The sequence below is a fragment of the Thamnophis sirtalis genome, unplaced genomic scaffold (assembly GCF_051295495.1).
Source record: "Thamnophis sirtalis isolate CommonGarterSnake01/CBP01778 unplaced genomic scaffold, rThaSir2_p1.2 scaffold_6, whole genome shotgun sequence".
NCBI lineage: Eukaryota > Metazoa > Chordata > Lepidosauria > Squamata > Natricidae > Thamnophis > Thamnophis sirtalis.
Window position 1 is genome coordinate 63,761,188 of NW_028261386.1, and position 14,917 is coordinate 63,776,104.

The 14,917-nt window shown below is 37.6% G+C and overlaps 1 long non-coding RNA gene across 1 annotated transcript; it reads left to right on the forward strand.

Annotated features, from left to right (window-relative positions):
* The first annotated feature begins 25 nt into the window (after nt 1-25).
* On the forward strand, nt 26-7,520 carry LOC148044992 (uncharacterized). The gene is made up of 3 exons (XR_015696966.1): nt 26-248; nt 3,643-3,901; nt 5,262-7,520. It is a non-coding gene; the product is annotated as an uncharacterized LOC148044992 (long non-coding RNA).
* Nucleotides 7,521-14,917: the final 7,397 nt, after the last annotated feature.

A 14,917-nucleotide genomic window follows, 5' to 3' on the forward strand; every position in this document is an offset into this window, starting at 1 on the left:
GCGTAGCTTGTAGTTCTCGAAGCAGCTGGGACGGCCGACTCCGACTCCTCGCCCCAGGCGACACCTCGGTCGCTGGCCTGCTCCCTTCTCGTCCGGGTGCTCCGTTGTTCCAACCTATCAAATAGAACAATCGCGCGACGTTCCTCTGTCAAGGGAAAAGCAACTGGTCATTTGCTGCTCCTTTTTAGGACAGCCCGCCGAAGCTGGTTGCTGCCAGAGCTGGTCAAACCGCGCTCGCCTGTCAAATTGTACTTCTCGCCAATGTTTTATTTTGTTTTATTTATTTATTTATTTATTTATTTATTTAATTCATTCAATCATTTATTTATTTATTTTGTTAAGCATATATGAGATAAAATATATAAGTAGAAACATAATTATTGATACAGGAAATGGATACGAATAAGTGGGGGGGGGGGCAGTAGGATAGGGATGGTAGGCACTTATGGTGCGCTTATGCACGCCCCTCATACTTTGAGCCTTTTTGCATTATCGGCTTTGGTTGTTCGTGCCTTTTGGAATCCGTAGCAAGAACTGGAGGCTAAAAACATGAAAAACGGTTACAGGAACTAGGTATGGCTAGTCTAGTGAAGAGAAGGATCAGAGGAAGAGATGACAGCAGTCTTCCAATATTTGAGGGGCTGTCACAGAGGGGCGGGGGGGGGGTACCTATTTTCCAAAGCACCTGAAGGCCAGATGAGGAATAATGGATAGAAACTGTTCAAGGAGAGGTTCAACCTAAAAATAAGGAGAAACTTTCTGACAGTGAGAATGATCAACCCATGGAACACCTTGCCTTCATAAGTTTGGGAGCTTCATCACTGGAAGCTTTCAAGAAGAGACGACTGCCATCTGTCAGAAATGGTGTAGGCAGGGTCTCCTGCTTGGGGGGAAGGGGGGCTTGGACTAGATGACCTACAAGATCCCTTCCAACTCTGTTATTCTGTTAAACTTTGCTGTTTACTCCACTGCCAATTTTTGTTCTGTCTACCTTTATCACCTAAGAGGGTTTTTATACATTTAGGGGTTTACCTTGAAGAAAGCAGAATAAAAGGAAAATGCTGCTTTTACATAAGGAAAAACTACCTTTCCATTCCAGGCAAATGGAATAGAATAGATATATAGTTTTACTGTAAATAAGAGTAGACTCAAAGACATTTGAAAAGTTCACATTTTTAGAAGAGCATAAATTAGTTCAAAGATTATGTCTTCTGCCTGGAGCAGTATGGCAATACGTTTTTCATGTGGTTTGTGTTTTTATATATTGCTTTATTTCATGACCAACTTGTGTTTATTCCTGATGGCGCAAGGTGGCGCAGTGGTTAAATGCAGCACTGCAGGCTACTGCTAGATCAGCAGGTCAGCGGTTCAAATCTCACCGGCTCAGGGTTGACTCAGCCTTCCATCCTTCCGAGGTGGGTAAAATGAGGACCCAGATTGTTGGGGGCAATATGCTGACTCTCTGTAAACCGCTTAGAGAGGCCTGAAAGGCCTATGAAGCGGTATATAAGTCTACTGCTATTGCTATTGCTGATTGTCAGTGGTGGGTTGATAACCTGTTTACTACCGGTTTGCTTGTGCTCTCGCGTGCATGTGCAGAAGCGTCTGGGTGGGTGGGCGGAGCCTCCCGCTGCCACCACTACCGGTTCAGCCGAACTGGGAGCAACCCACCTCTGCTGGTTATATGGTTTCCCAAAAGCATTTGACAGTTGCCAGTGGATATATAGATTCTCATACTTTGTCACTCATGACATCAAATGAAGAACCTGTTGAGAAGTAGCATGTAGACTCAAAGAGGCATCTAGTGATAGTTTCAGTTGATTGGGCCAGATCTAAGCACCCCACAGGCCAGATTCGGTTTGCGGATCTTGTGTTTGACACTTCCGGTTTAATACAAATCATAAATAGCACAATTGGGGGGGGGGGAAGGGTTGGAACAACTCTCCATCCCAAACTTTGTAGAATTTCTCCATCCATGTAGAAATCCAATGGTTAGCATTTGTTGCCCATAATTTTTTTTAAAAGGAAGAGACATATTAAATAAAATCTTATGTGTGATTCATCTTCCTGCATGACTCAGATATATTTTCAACTTCATTCAACTTGGATTACAACACAAGATTCAAAAGTCACAATTTCTTAGTTGTTATACACTATTTTTCCAAATATCTACAGCTATCAAGTAAGGCTGATCCTACCAGATTTACCATTGTTAATTGCTGAACAATAATCATAATATTGACTCCTAACAGGGTTACATCCCTCATAAGGACAGAATTTGTACTGCTTTTCTTTAATAGGGATGCTTCAGAGGGGGGCAAAGGTGTGTTTATTTGCACTAGTCAAGGTCCACTTAGGCGCATAGATCAAATGTCTGCAAAGAGCAGCCTCTGTGTTTGCTATCTTGTTTGTTTTTGCTCTCTTTCTGGTCTGGACAGCTCTGCCTAAATTTTGCCTGTCATTTTTCCAATCAACTAACATACTCAGATACAGAAAAACCCTAAGTTTGATTTTTTTTGGGGTACTAATAACTACTATATACTAAGGGTTAACTACTTTCATCTGCCAAGCCTACTATGAAGGGCAGCTTTGCAATGTCTATACTGGCTGACTTACTGCAGACAGCAAATGGGCAGGATATTGTCTATCTGCAGCTTTTTACATTGGCTAGCTAGCGATAAAATCTTCATTGATTCATGAGCACCTGGAAAGGAGGAATGCTGAGAACATTGGTATGGTGGCATATAACAATGAAGAAGTCAAGGCTGGTGGGGGGGGGGGAAACTGTGTATAGAAATGTGTTATGACACTCCTACATGTCTTCTGAGCCTTGAAAGAGCATATTCTGGGCTGCTGCTGTCAGCATTGGCTTGCGAATAATAGAATATCAGCCTCTTTCATGTAACTGCCAAAGAACCTGTTTTGCAACCATAAAAAAGTTTTGTCTTTTTGCCTGACAGTAGCAATTAGTACAAGGCTGCAAGCTAAAATATAATTTCTTTGGAAATATTTTCATTTTTAAGGGATAGGCTCCCCAAAGAGCAAGTTATTTTAGGGTGCAAAACCTCTTTTTATTCAAAGGTATTTACAGTAATTGTGAAAACATGCTAGATAATGATTTTTAATAATTGCATTGAGCTACATAAGATATATTGTCAGACAAGGTCTTCCATTAACGGGACTGTTTTATTTACTTGTGGATGTTCAATCTTGTACATTTATGTATAATTAAATCCCTAGGTCCAGACAGTATTCCTCCAAGAGTCCTTGAAGATGAATTTCTGCTGTTTTCAGAAAGTCTCTCACCACAACTCCTAACATACTTAGCTTTCATGGGATATAACAGAAGACAGGCTAACAGGTGGTTAAGAAACAGGAAACAGAATAGGAATAGATGTGAATTTCTCACACTGTTGACATGCGCAAAGTCTCTGTCGCATATCTAACATGCTTTGAAGGGGATGACTTCCTGAGAGCAAATACAATTGGTCCTTGGTTTATAACCACTCATTCAGCAACCATTCATACTTTGAATCTATCCCATTGCCATCCTGTTGCTCAAGTAGGTGAAAGGTGGCTTAGATATTAAAAGTGTTGTAGTGGAGTTTACCCTCTTATTTCATTACAAGTTCTCTCTTGTAGATAATCGGGTACGTGGAGGAAGAGCCTTGGGATCACACAACCCTGATCAACAATCTGCCCAGTTCAAATATACTGTGGAACCATCCCCTCCCACCCAGTCAAGTTCTATTTCTGTTATGCAGTTTTAAGGAAGCCCTGAACCCAGTATTCAGAGTTACTTTATTCAAGATATTTTAAAGAGAATATTCATCTATTGATTGATCTATATAGTAGCTACTGTCTTGGAATGAGAACGACAAGTTCAAGAGCATCCCACAAGGTATTTACTGTGTTTTTCAATTGGTGTGTTTCATAGCAATTAATGCAAATTACAAATAACATACAGTACTCACCATTTGGGATTATTATGGAGGAAAAAGCAGATCTAATTACCAAATTCTGCATATATTATAATTTGGAAAGCAGATCTGGAGCTCAATCTTCCACTCCTTTCTAGCATAAACCTTTTTACAAAGCTCAGGTTAAATGCCAAATAGAACTGTCTTCAGAACCTAAAGTGGGCCAAAATATTTTATAGGATCCAGTTTGGGTCATTGACACAGAACTAAGAGATCTAGTCTTCCTAAGCTATCAGACTCATGCTGGAGCCCATCCTCTGGGAACTTCTCTCTCACCAGAATATGTGAGAGAGAACATTCTAGTGAGAGAGAAGTTCCCTGAGGATGGGATCCAGCATGAGTCTAAAAGCTTAGAAGACTAAACCTGTGGTCCCAGTGACAGACCCATATTGGATCCTGCAACATTATCCTGGCCTTCATTGGTGACAATATTTTATCTTCTGCAACAGAAAATTCCATAAGCATTTGTGCTTACAATCTAAAATGAAAATAAATCCATAAATTAAGTAAGCAAAAGTTCATTGCAGTTCTACAAGGTTAGTTTCATAATAAGATAACTTTTTTGCTCTTGCCATTATTAGGGTCAACTCTGTCTATGCAAGATGGAGGGTGGCTGGCTACTCTTTCCTCCCCCTCTTATGTGGTTGCTGAATTGGAGGATTATTAGGCCATTGCAATGAACCAGAAGTCACATTCCTTACTTTTTTTCAAAATTTTCTCATCCCATCTGTTAAACCCAACCAACCAACTAACTAACCAACCAATGTACCAGAAAAATAATCCTCTGTTCAACTTTAGTGTCCACATATAATCTTTGGTGTCATTCAACATGCAGAACATTTTAACAGGTAGAAAGAAATACACATTTTTCTGTTCTAACATCTTTTACATTTTCAGTTATATCACTGTTGGACTTTTGCCTCTTTCCCTCTCCCTCAACTTTTTAGAAATCTCAGAATCTAAGCTTATTTTTAAATATTTGCTTGGTTGCTGTCTTCTATGAGTTATAAAAACAATATTAAAATGATTTTCCTCAAAATCCAGTGGTATATAACTGAAATCATAAATTACAGTCTTTGTATTTCTAAGGACAAAATCTGAAAGCTTTTATTAGTATAATTTAGAAAGTTTTAAAAATGCTTTCAAATGAAACTTGGCATTTTCTCTCCCTCTTTTTTTCTTGACTACTCAGCAAACATACATGAAGTGCTGTATTTGTACAATTAAAACCTTTCCCATTCACTTCCCTAATTGCTAACTTCCATTGTATTTATTTTATAGAAAAAAACAGGAAAAACAAGCTGAACTTGAACAAGCAGCAGTTACCAAATCTGGAATCCGTGTAATATAGCTTGGGAATTTGGACTGATGCAGTTACTTCTCTATATAGGATCATCCATACCTTTAGGCTGAAAGGAGCAGCTGTCTTAGCCAATAGCTACCTAGTGCCAGAAAAAGGACTATGTTTGTATCTCACTCTGGGAGGCTTCTCTTAAGCTGCTGTAGAAGATATTATCTTACCCTTCAGCTGAAATGAAATCTCTGTGGTTTAGTATTGCCAATGTGTGCGAAATGTTTTGTGACAGGCAGGAGTATCTATCTGTATTCCTACATTACAACATTAATTGGGAAGGATCTAGCTATCATCTCAATTTATTTGGGTTGTGCTGTAAATGATTTTATCCAAAGCCCTGTTAGTAATAGTAATTGGAATTGGTGATACCTCTTTCCAAAAAAAAATTGCACTCTTAAACTCTTTTATAAGTATAATCTTTATTGTCATTGTACTTAAATACAACGAAATTGGTATATAGGAAATAGTGGTAGTGTGATCATAATCATAGAGAAAAGAGAGCTATTAGTAATAGATTCCATGTAATACATAATGTTATTTCAATTGCCAGAGTCTAGGCCAGAGGCTATAGGAGAACAGCTATAAATGTATTGCCAACTCATTGTCTACCTTTCACATATTCTGAAATCAAGATTCAGAACAATCATATTTTAATATTCTTCACAGTCTTGACCTGAAATTATTTCTCGATGTATGTAATTTAAGATTTAGATTGCATCCATTCCTGATGAAGTCAAGATAAACTGGACTTTAAGAGCACTGTAAGACATTAACTGCAACAGTTTTCAGTCTTAATATTGAAACTAGTATTGTAATGACAATATTAAATTACAATAAGCATGAGAAACAAGTGGGTTGATGTATATTAATACATCAGTGCATTAACCTTTTATCTGATGCTAAGAATTATTTTGGGATGGTATGTTCCTTTGACAGTCTTTAGACACAAAAGGCTGCAAGAAATATGGTTGGGTTAACCAACATCATTAACCTTGGACTATTTGAACTTTGGGCAAAGGCATCCTGAAAATCTTTGCTCCAACAGGTTACAGCCTTTCAATTGCAAAATCTTTTGCATTACATGTTTGCTGGCTTTGTACTAGGTGGTACAAAGGTGGTAAATTAGAGGTTGGCTGGAACCTGATGATGATGATATATTATGGAGTAACAAACTTTGGAATAATGTTTTACAATATCAAAAAAATCATTGTTTCACCAATTCTTAGAAAATGGGAAATGCCAGCACTAAATGGGAAATGTCAGCATTTCTTTTCCACCTTCTTTCTTTTTGCTGATTTGTGTGCACTCCTTAAGTAGAACCAAATGGCTTGAGGAAACAGTCAATGGAAGGAAGAGGTCTGCCTCAGGGCTGTCCTTGTGTGGAGTGCCTTGGGGCTCTTGCCTTTCTCCACTCCTGTTTAAAATCTATATGAAGTCACTGTGTGAAGTGTTTTTATGGCATTGGGTGAAGTATCAACATTCTGATGATAACTTAGCTGTATATATCTGCCCTGGCTGGCCAAATGATGTTTTGGAAGTTGTGTCTCAGTGCCTGAAGGCAGTGGGATGTAGTTGGGAATAAATATGCTTCAACAACCCTAACAAGATGGAGTGCCTTTGGATATTAGAGTCTCCTGCATTTAGTGATTTCCCTTCCTTAGTTCTGGGATGGGATGACACTATTCCAGAGAAAACTACAGTAGTGTGCAATTTGGGGTCCTCATGGCTCCTGCCACAGTAGGTGACAATAATGGCTAAGGATGGTTTTGCAAACTTCATTATGTACCAGTTGCACATTTCCGTAGATCAGGAGGCAGTATGCATGATCACTGATGCTTTGATCATCTTCTGAGTGTATTACTGCAATGAGATTTACAGGGGGCTGCTGTTGAAGTATATCCAGAATTTTCAATTGGTCCAGTATGAGACAGTGGAGATAATTATGGGTATGCCTCATTAGACCCATGTCACACCTTTGCTTCACCAGATCCACTGACTCCCAATTTGCCACTAAGTATAATTCAGCATACTGGCAATTTCCTATATTGCACTACATAGCATAGGACTGACTTACTCCCATTGTTTTTGTATCTATCAAATTAGGTCTGGCAAGAGGGACAGGATCTAGGTCCTGACAATTAGGAATTGTCATCTAGTGAGACTTGGGAAGTTTGCCTTTATATAGTATGTCTATCCTCTGGAATTGAAAATTGTCCAACCTTAGGTTGGACCTGACCATACTCAGCTTTCAGAAAGTCTTGAAGACCTTGTTGAAGAATGATTGTGTTTAGTTCATTTTGATATCTATTATTTATATTGTATTTAGAATGTGAGGTGTTTTCAGAATATTTTCTCTCTTTAGTAGCTGGGCTGGTATATTTCTTGCTCAGCTGCAGTGCAGGAGAAACGGTTTTGAAGATACCATTCAGCTGGAAATACCAGAACTTTGCGGAGCTTGGAGGTGAGTAATTTTCCCATTAGAGATAATTCTTATCTCTTCATGCTGACTCCTGAGTTACAGACATCCTAGAAAATCCTGTAGGAAGACTGCTGGCAATACAAAATGAGCAGGAATGAAATTGACAATACTCTTTCAGTATATAGTTTTTATTTTACAGCATTTGTATATTGTTTGAATGCATAGGCTGTGACTAGCATGTAATTTAAAGTTAATAACCCCCCAAAATATCTCACCTCAGCCTAAGTCAAACAATCATAGCCATAAAACTAGATGGTAGTCTACAATTCACTCAGATTTAATGCATTTTGAAATGGCACTTTATTTGTATTTTTTACAGCTAGAAATCACAAGTAGGAATTTCTCACTTTAAGTAGATTAGAGCTAATACAGATATTCTTGAATTTAAGCCATGCTGCGATAAAACAGTGGTTTACGAACACCATATTTTCTTAATCTGAGGAACATTTTTCAGTGGCTATATACAGGTAGTCCTCGAGTTACAACAGTTCATTTAGTGACAGTTCGAAGTTATAAAGGCACTGAAAAAAGTTACTTATATGACCATTTTACACACGATTGTTGCAGCATCCCCATGATCATGGGAACAAAATTCAGACACGTATTTATGACAGTTGCAATGTCCTGGGGTCATGTGGTCACCTTTTGCAACCTTCTGACAAGCAAAATCCACGGGGGAAGCCAGATTCACTTAACAGTTGTGTTACTAACTTAACTGCAGTGATTTGCTTAACAGCCATGGCAAGAAAGAACGTAAAATTGGGCAAAATTCACTTAACAACTGTCTCACCTAGCAACAGAAATATTGAGCTCAATTGTGGTTGTAAGTTGAGAACTACCTGTATATATCCAACTAATGATAGATAAAGCGAAAATATGCACGGAGGTATCAAAAAAGTTAAGGTGATATATGTGACTGTGTGATTGGGACCCTGCCCTTTGTGTATAAAAAGAGTGGAATTTTATTATGCTATTGCAGATATCATCTTTTTTCTGGTGAACTTCCCTAAAAAAGGTCAACATATAATTATTTTAGAAATAAATGTATTAAAAATGGCCACACCTTACATAGTTAGTGTATAATAATGTAATTGTGTTTCACTAATTCCAGTTCTCTGTCAGTTAACGGTACCTTCAGTACTCTGTCATGTAAGGGGAACAGCATTTTCCACTCATGAATTGTGATTAAAAAAAGAATTTTTCCCCTATGTATCTAAGTTTTGTAGTTATCCAAAGTAACTGGTTGAAACAATAATTTATAAAGTTTTTTCAAATAAAAAACAAATTTACTGTTGTCATCACTTGAGATATCCATTATAGAACATACAAATCGTCTAAACAAGAATTAGAACAGATTGGAATATCTACCTATAGTTCTGGATTGTGTGATTACCAGAAAAGATGGTGCAATATATCTAAAGCTTTATTTTGTAGATTTATTTTGTAATAATATATGAAAAGGAGATTAAAGTGTTTGTTGTTGTGAACACTGAACTGCCTCAAAACTCCTCTTCTTATATTTGTTCTTTGTCTTAACCAAAGGAAGCAGAGGAATATTTATATAGTTCTATGCCTGCATTGTGTCTCATTTTAAGATAAAATAAGCTACTTTTGCACAACATTCTACACGATAATGCAGTCAGCTATATTTTAGCCAAGCTTATTGTGTGAGTTCTTAATGTGGGATTGAATAAACCATGATCAAATAAATTATAAAATATGTACCAAGAGAAATGAAAAAAAAATTGTGAAGCCGGAATATTTAAAAGTAAGGGAAACTGATTATATTCTAAGGAATTGCCCTAACTGGAAATAAAATGGGGCATTACTAGTGCAAAGTAAGATCTTTTAAAAACTATATTACCATTCTCTTTTAAAAGTGCACTAAAAACACTTCTGCCAAAAATTCTACATCTCAGATTTCTTGATAACACTACATGTCATATTTTTAAAATAAACATATGCAAGCTATAAATTCTCTATATTTTTGGTGATCAGATGCAGAATCACTTGAACAGATCAGAAATTCACAGTTGCATTAAATATTATCATCTAACTGAATAGCAAACGGAAAATTACAACATCTCAAAACATATTCTTACTAAGGAATAATTATAAATACATCATAGCTATAGAAGGCATGCTCATCAACACTGTATTACATAATTACAGAATAAAAGAATAAGAAAATGTTGCTACAGACTAATTAAAGGAGAGACAAAAGTGGTATACTGAACCAGCCAGTAACATTTTAAACTCCCTCTTTTTAGAAGAGTTCAAGCTTTGCTATAGTATAACAGAAAAGGCCTTTGGAACACACATAGAAAACATGTTTCAACAAAATTAAAACTTAAAAAAACTACTAACAACATATAAAATTGCCAATTAATTACCCAGTGTAAAGTTTGCACTGCCATAGTATACAAGGAAAGGAGAAATGCATAGCCCTCCAGAAGTAGCTGAATTTGAGCTTGCAGCAACACAAGCCAACACAGCCAATCGCAAGAATACTAGAAGCTGTAATTCAGGGACCCCAGGAAATGACAGGTTATCCATCCTGTTACCTGAATCCATAGAACAGGATCCAGGTTGCTATGAAAGGGGAGAGATTTTGGATGCCTTATCATTAGAACATTCTTTTTATTAGAATTACAATTCCCCCAATGGAGGATCTCCAAAGCAGAATATATGTAGAAAATAGTAACAAACTAGATATCCTGTGACCTGTTGGCTAATTGTTTCAGAGATATTTTCTTACCTAAACAGAGAAATAGAATGACAGTGGGCATGTAAAAACCAAAACAAATCTTGTGGGAGCTGGAGCAACTTCCTACTTTCTGCTGACTTCCCCATTATCTTTTTTTTGAAGAACACTGGCAGGGAGTCTTGGAAATGACCATCACATGACCGTGCATGGCAGCATCAAAACAATCACAACTTTGCCAAAATCTGGGAGTCATGGGTCCCAGATTTTGGATGCATTCTGGAAGTATTTGAGGTATGTTGACTCAAAAATTGTTGCCCTTTGATGCGCTGTTTTGCTCAACTGAAGATTACAACTAATCAAAAGGACACAAGAATTTTAGTAGTATATAAAGGTGAAACTCAAAAAATTAGAATATCGTGCAAAAGTTCATTTATTTTAGTAATGCAACTTAAAGGGTGAAACTAATATATGAGATAGACTCATTACATGCAAAGCAAGATAGCTCAAGCCATAATTTGTCATAATTTGAGCTGAGGTGGCGCAGTGGTTAGGGTGCAGTACTGCAGGCCACTTCAGGTGACTGTTATCTGCAGTTCAGAGGTTCTAATCTCACCGGCTCAAGGTTGACTCAGCCTTCCATCCTTCAGAGGTGGGCGAAATGAGGACCCAGACTGTGGGGGCAATATGCTGACTCTGTAAACCGCTTAGAGAGGGCTGAAAGCCCTATGAGGCGGTATATAAGTCTAACTGCTATTGCTATTGCTACAGCTCATGATAACCCCAAATCCACAATCTCAGAAAATTAGAATACTACATGCAATCAATAAAACAAGGATTGTACATAGAACAATATCGGACCTCTGAAAAGTATAAGCATACATATGTACTCAGTATTTGGTTTGGGCCCCTTTTGCAGCAATTACTGCCTCAATGCGGCGTGGCATGGAAGCTATCAGCCTGTGGCACTGCTGAGGTGTTATGGAAGACCAGGATACTTCAATAGCGGCCTTCAGCTCTTCTGCATTGTTCAGTCTCATGTCTCTCATCTTTCTCTTGGCAATGCCCCATAGATTCTCTATGGGGTTCAGGTCAGGCGAGTTTGCTGGCCAATCAAGCACAGTAATCCCATAGTCATCGAACCAGGTTTTGGTGCTTTTGGCAGTGTGGGCAGGTGCCAAATCCTGCTGGAAAATGAAGTCAGCATCCCCATAAAGCTCGTTTGCAGAAGGAAGCATGAACTGCTCCAAAATCTCCTGGTAGACGGCTGCATTGACCCTGGACTTAATGAAGCCCAGTGGACCAACACCAGCAGATGACATGGTTCCCCAAATCAACACAGACTGTGGAAACGTCACACTGGACTTCAAGCATCTTGCAGTGTGTGCCTCTCCATTCTTCCTCCATACTCTGGGTCCTTGGTTTCCAAATGAGATACAAAAGTTGCTCTCATCAGAAAAGAGGACTTTGGACCACTGAGCAACAGACCAGGTCTGTTTTTCTTTAGCCCAGGTAAGACACTTCTGACGTTGTTTGTTGTTCAGGAGTGACTTCACAAGAGGAATATGACATTTGAAGCCCATGCTCAGGATCCGTCTGTATGTGGTGGCTCTTGATGCACTGACTCCAGCCTGTCCACTCCTTGTGAAAGTCCCCAACACTTTTGAATGGCCTTTTCCTGGCAATCCTCTCCAGGCTGCGGTCATCTCTGCTGTTTGTGTACCTTTTTCTTCCATACTTTTCCCTTCCACATAACTTTCTATTAATGTGCTTCGATACAGCAGTTTGGGAACATCCAACTTCTTTTGCAATTACCTTTTGAGGTTTTCTCTCCCTATGGAGGGTGTCAATGATGGTTTTCTGCACAACTGTCAGGTCAGCAATCTTTCCCATGATTGTGATTCCCACTGAACCTGACAGAGACCATTTAAAGGCTCAGGAACCCTTTGAAGGTGTTATGGCTTAATTAGCTGATTAGAGTGGGACACTTTGAGCCTAGAATATTGCACCTTTTCACAATATTCTAATTTTCTGAGATTGTGGATTTGGGATTTTCATGAGCTGTAAGCCATAATCATCACAATTATGACAAATCACGGCTTGAACGATCTTGCTTTGCATGCAATGAGTCTATCTAATATATTAGTTTCACCTTTTAAGTTGCATTACTGAAATAAATCAACTTTTGCACGATATTCTAATTTTTCGAGTTTTACCTGTAGATACACATGAGGCAATTCTAAAGAATGCTGGAAGCCTTTGTATATAGTACAGCCAAGGAATTATTTTGATTCTAATCTTTTGTCAAGGTATAATAGAACATGGCGTAACTAAAATCTACAGGAATACTGTAGGCAGTGTGTGTCAAAACAAATATACAAGATTAGTCATTCAAATGTCAAACTTCAAACTATTTTTCTAATAACTTTGCAGTGAACAGGATTAAGTCAGTAATTTTTAGGAAAGGAAAGGAGACAGAATGAAATTACATATTTGTGTGATCTGTAAATTATGTGATGCTGCTTATTCTATTTATTATTTATCACAGAGAGAAGGCTGAGCTGTAAATGGAAAGGAAAAAATAAAAATGAATAACTGATAATAATTCACATGAAGGCTGATACTCTTTAAAAAGTAAAAAAAAATGTATATTAATGCTTTTTACATCCATACTTTGGAATATTTCTGTCACTATTTCATTTCACTTGCCATATTAGTTGTTTGCACAATAAAAGTCTAAACATTTGTATCATGTACCATTTGTGACTAATAGATTTGAAATAACTTGCGAAATCTACTCCCTAAACATACATAGTACCCTTAATTTAATCTCTCTATCATCTGATCAATTATAGTCCTAACAAAAAATACCTCAGAGCCAAAAAGTCTTATTTCAGGTCTGTTGCAAAAATTGATATTTATTTTATATGTCTTTGTTCCTTCTTGAAAAAGGAAAAGAATCATCCTGAATGTATGGATACCGGTATATGTAATCACTAAAATTGTTAAATGCTGATGTGAACTTGTCTTTATATAGTACTTTAATGAAAGTATAAGGAGTTTGACAGGCCTACTTGATAAGATTTTATAATTCCATCTGACAGATTATGAAGGAATTGAAATGAGATGATTTCTTGAAAGCAGCTATGTCTTGTGCTATAAAAGTGGAGAGAAAATATGTGATCCAAGGAAAAGATGCAATTGCTTTAAAAAGGCAGAGATGTTTCAAATCACTGAATTTATTTAAATATTTTGATAAACATAAAGATAACTTTACTGGCATTTTACTAATTATTTCATAAGTCGGGACAAATAGAGGACCTTTAGTACTCTTTTAATTTTTATATTAATATGTTCCTGTCTAACGTTCACATTATTTTCTCCTTTCATTGGGTTTAAATAAAGCTTACTTCAACATATAGCGAAAGCTTGGTTTCGCAAAACCATTAATATTAATTTATACATTTATTAAAGGATAATCTTTGGCTAATTAGAACTGCAAAGCACCGAAGTAAGCATGATTGTTACTTTTTATTTCTCTCTCATTCACTGATAGGCTTCTGTTGAATTACGCAACCCCTAGAGACTGGATTTCTGGAGTATGATTTTAGGGTTGGAAGGCAATCATAACAATTTCTAGATTTATTATACGGCACGATAATCTGAAAAAAGACAAAAAAATTACAAGTAGTCCTCAGTTACTGACTGCCTCACTTAGCAATCATTTGAAGCTATGAAAATGCACTTACAACCTTTGCGTTTTAAGGGGCCCTTGGTCACATGACCAACATTCAGGCACTTTATAACTGGTGCATTTTTATGACTATTGCAGTATCCCATTGTCGCATGATTACCATTTTCATGCTTCCCTACCAGTTTGAGACAAGTAGAGTTAATGGAAAACATGGCACTAAAGTTGTAAGTCACGGACAGATTATTTTCACGTAGCAACCACGTGCGTAGTGACAGAATTCCTGGTGCCAGCTGTGGTTGCTAACACAAGACCACCTGAAGTCAGATCTGATTGATATAATTTCTTATAAGTTATATCTTAAGGGCCCCAAGATATTCTGCCAATTTTAACAGTTCTAAGATTTGAAACTCTAATTGGCAGAAGGAATAAACTTGGGGAACAGGAGGACAAGCCAGCAGTCAGATAAAAGAAATCTCAATCTAGGATAAAATATTGCCCCTGGCCTTCACAATGCAACGGTCACTGCCTTATGGACGTTGACATTTACGAAGATTAAGTCCAAGTAAGTCCAAGGATAAAATATGGCATTTGAGAAAGCACCTCAGATATGACCCTCCCTAATTCTCATAAGGGTAAAAGAAGGGAAGGGGGAAGCACATATGGACTTGCAAGATTTCACTGCTACAATCTTATATTAAAAGTAGTA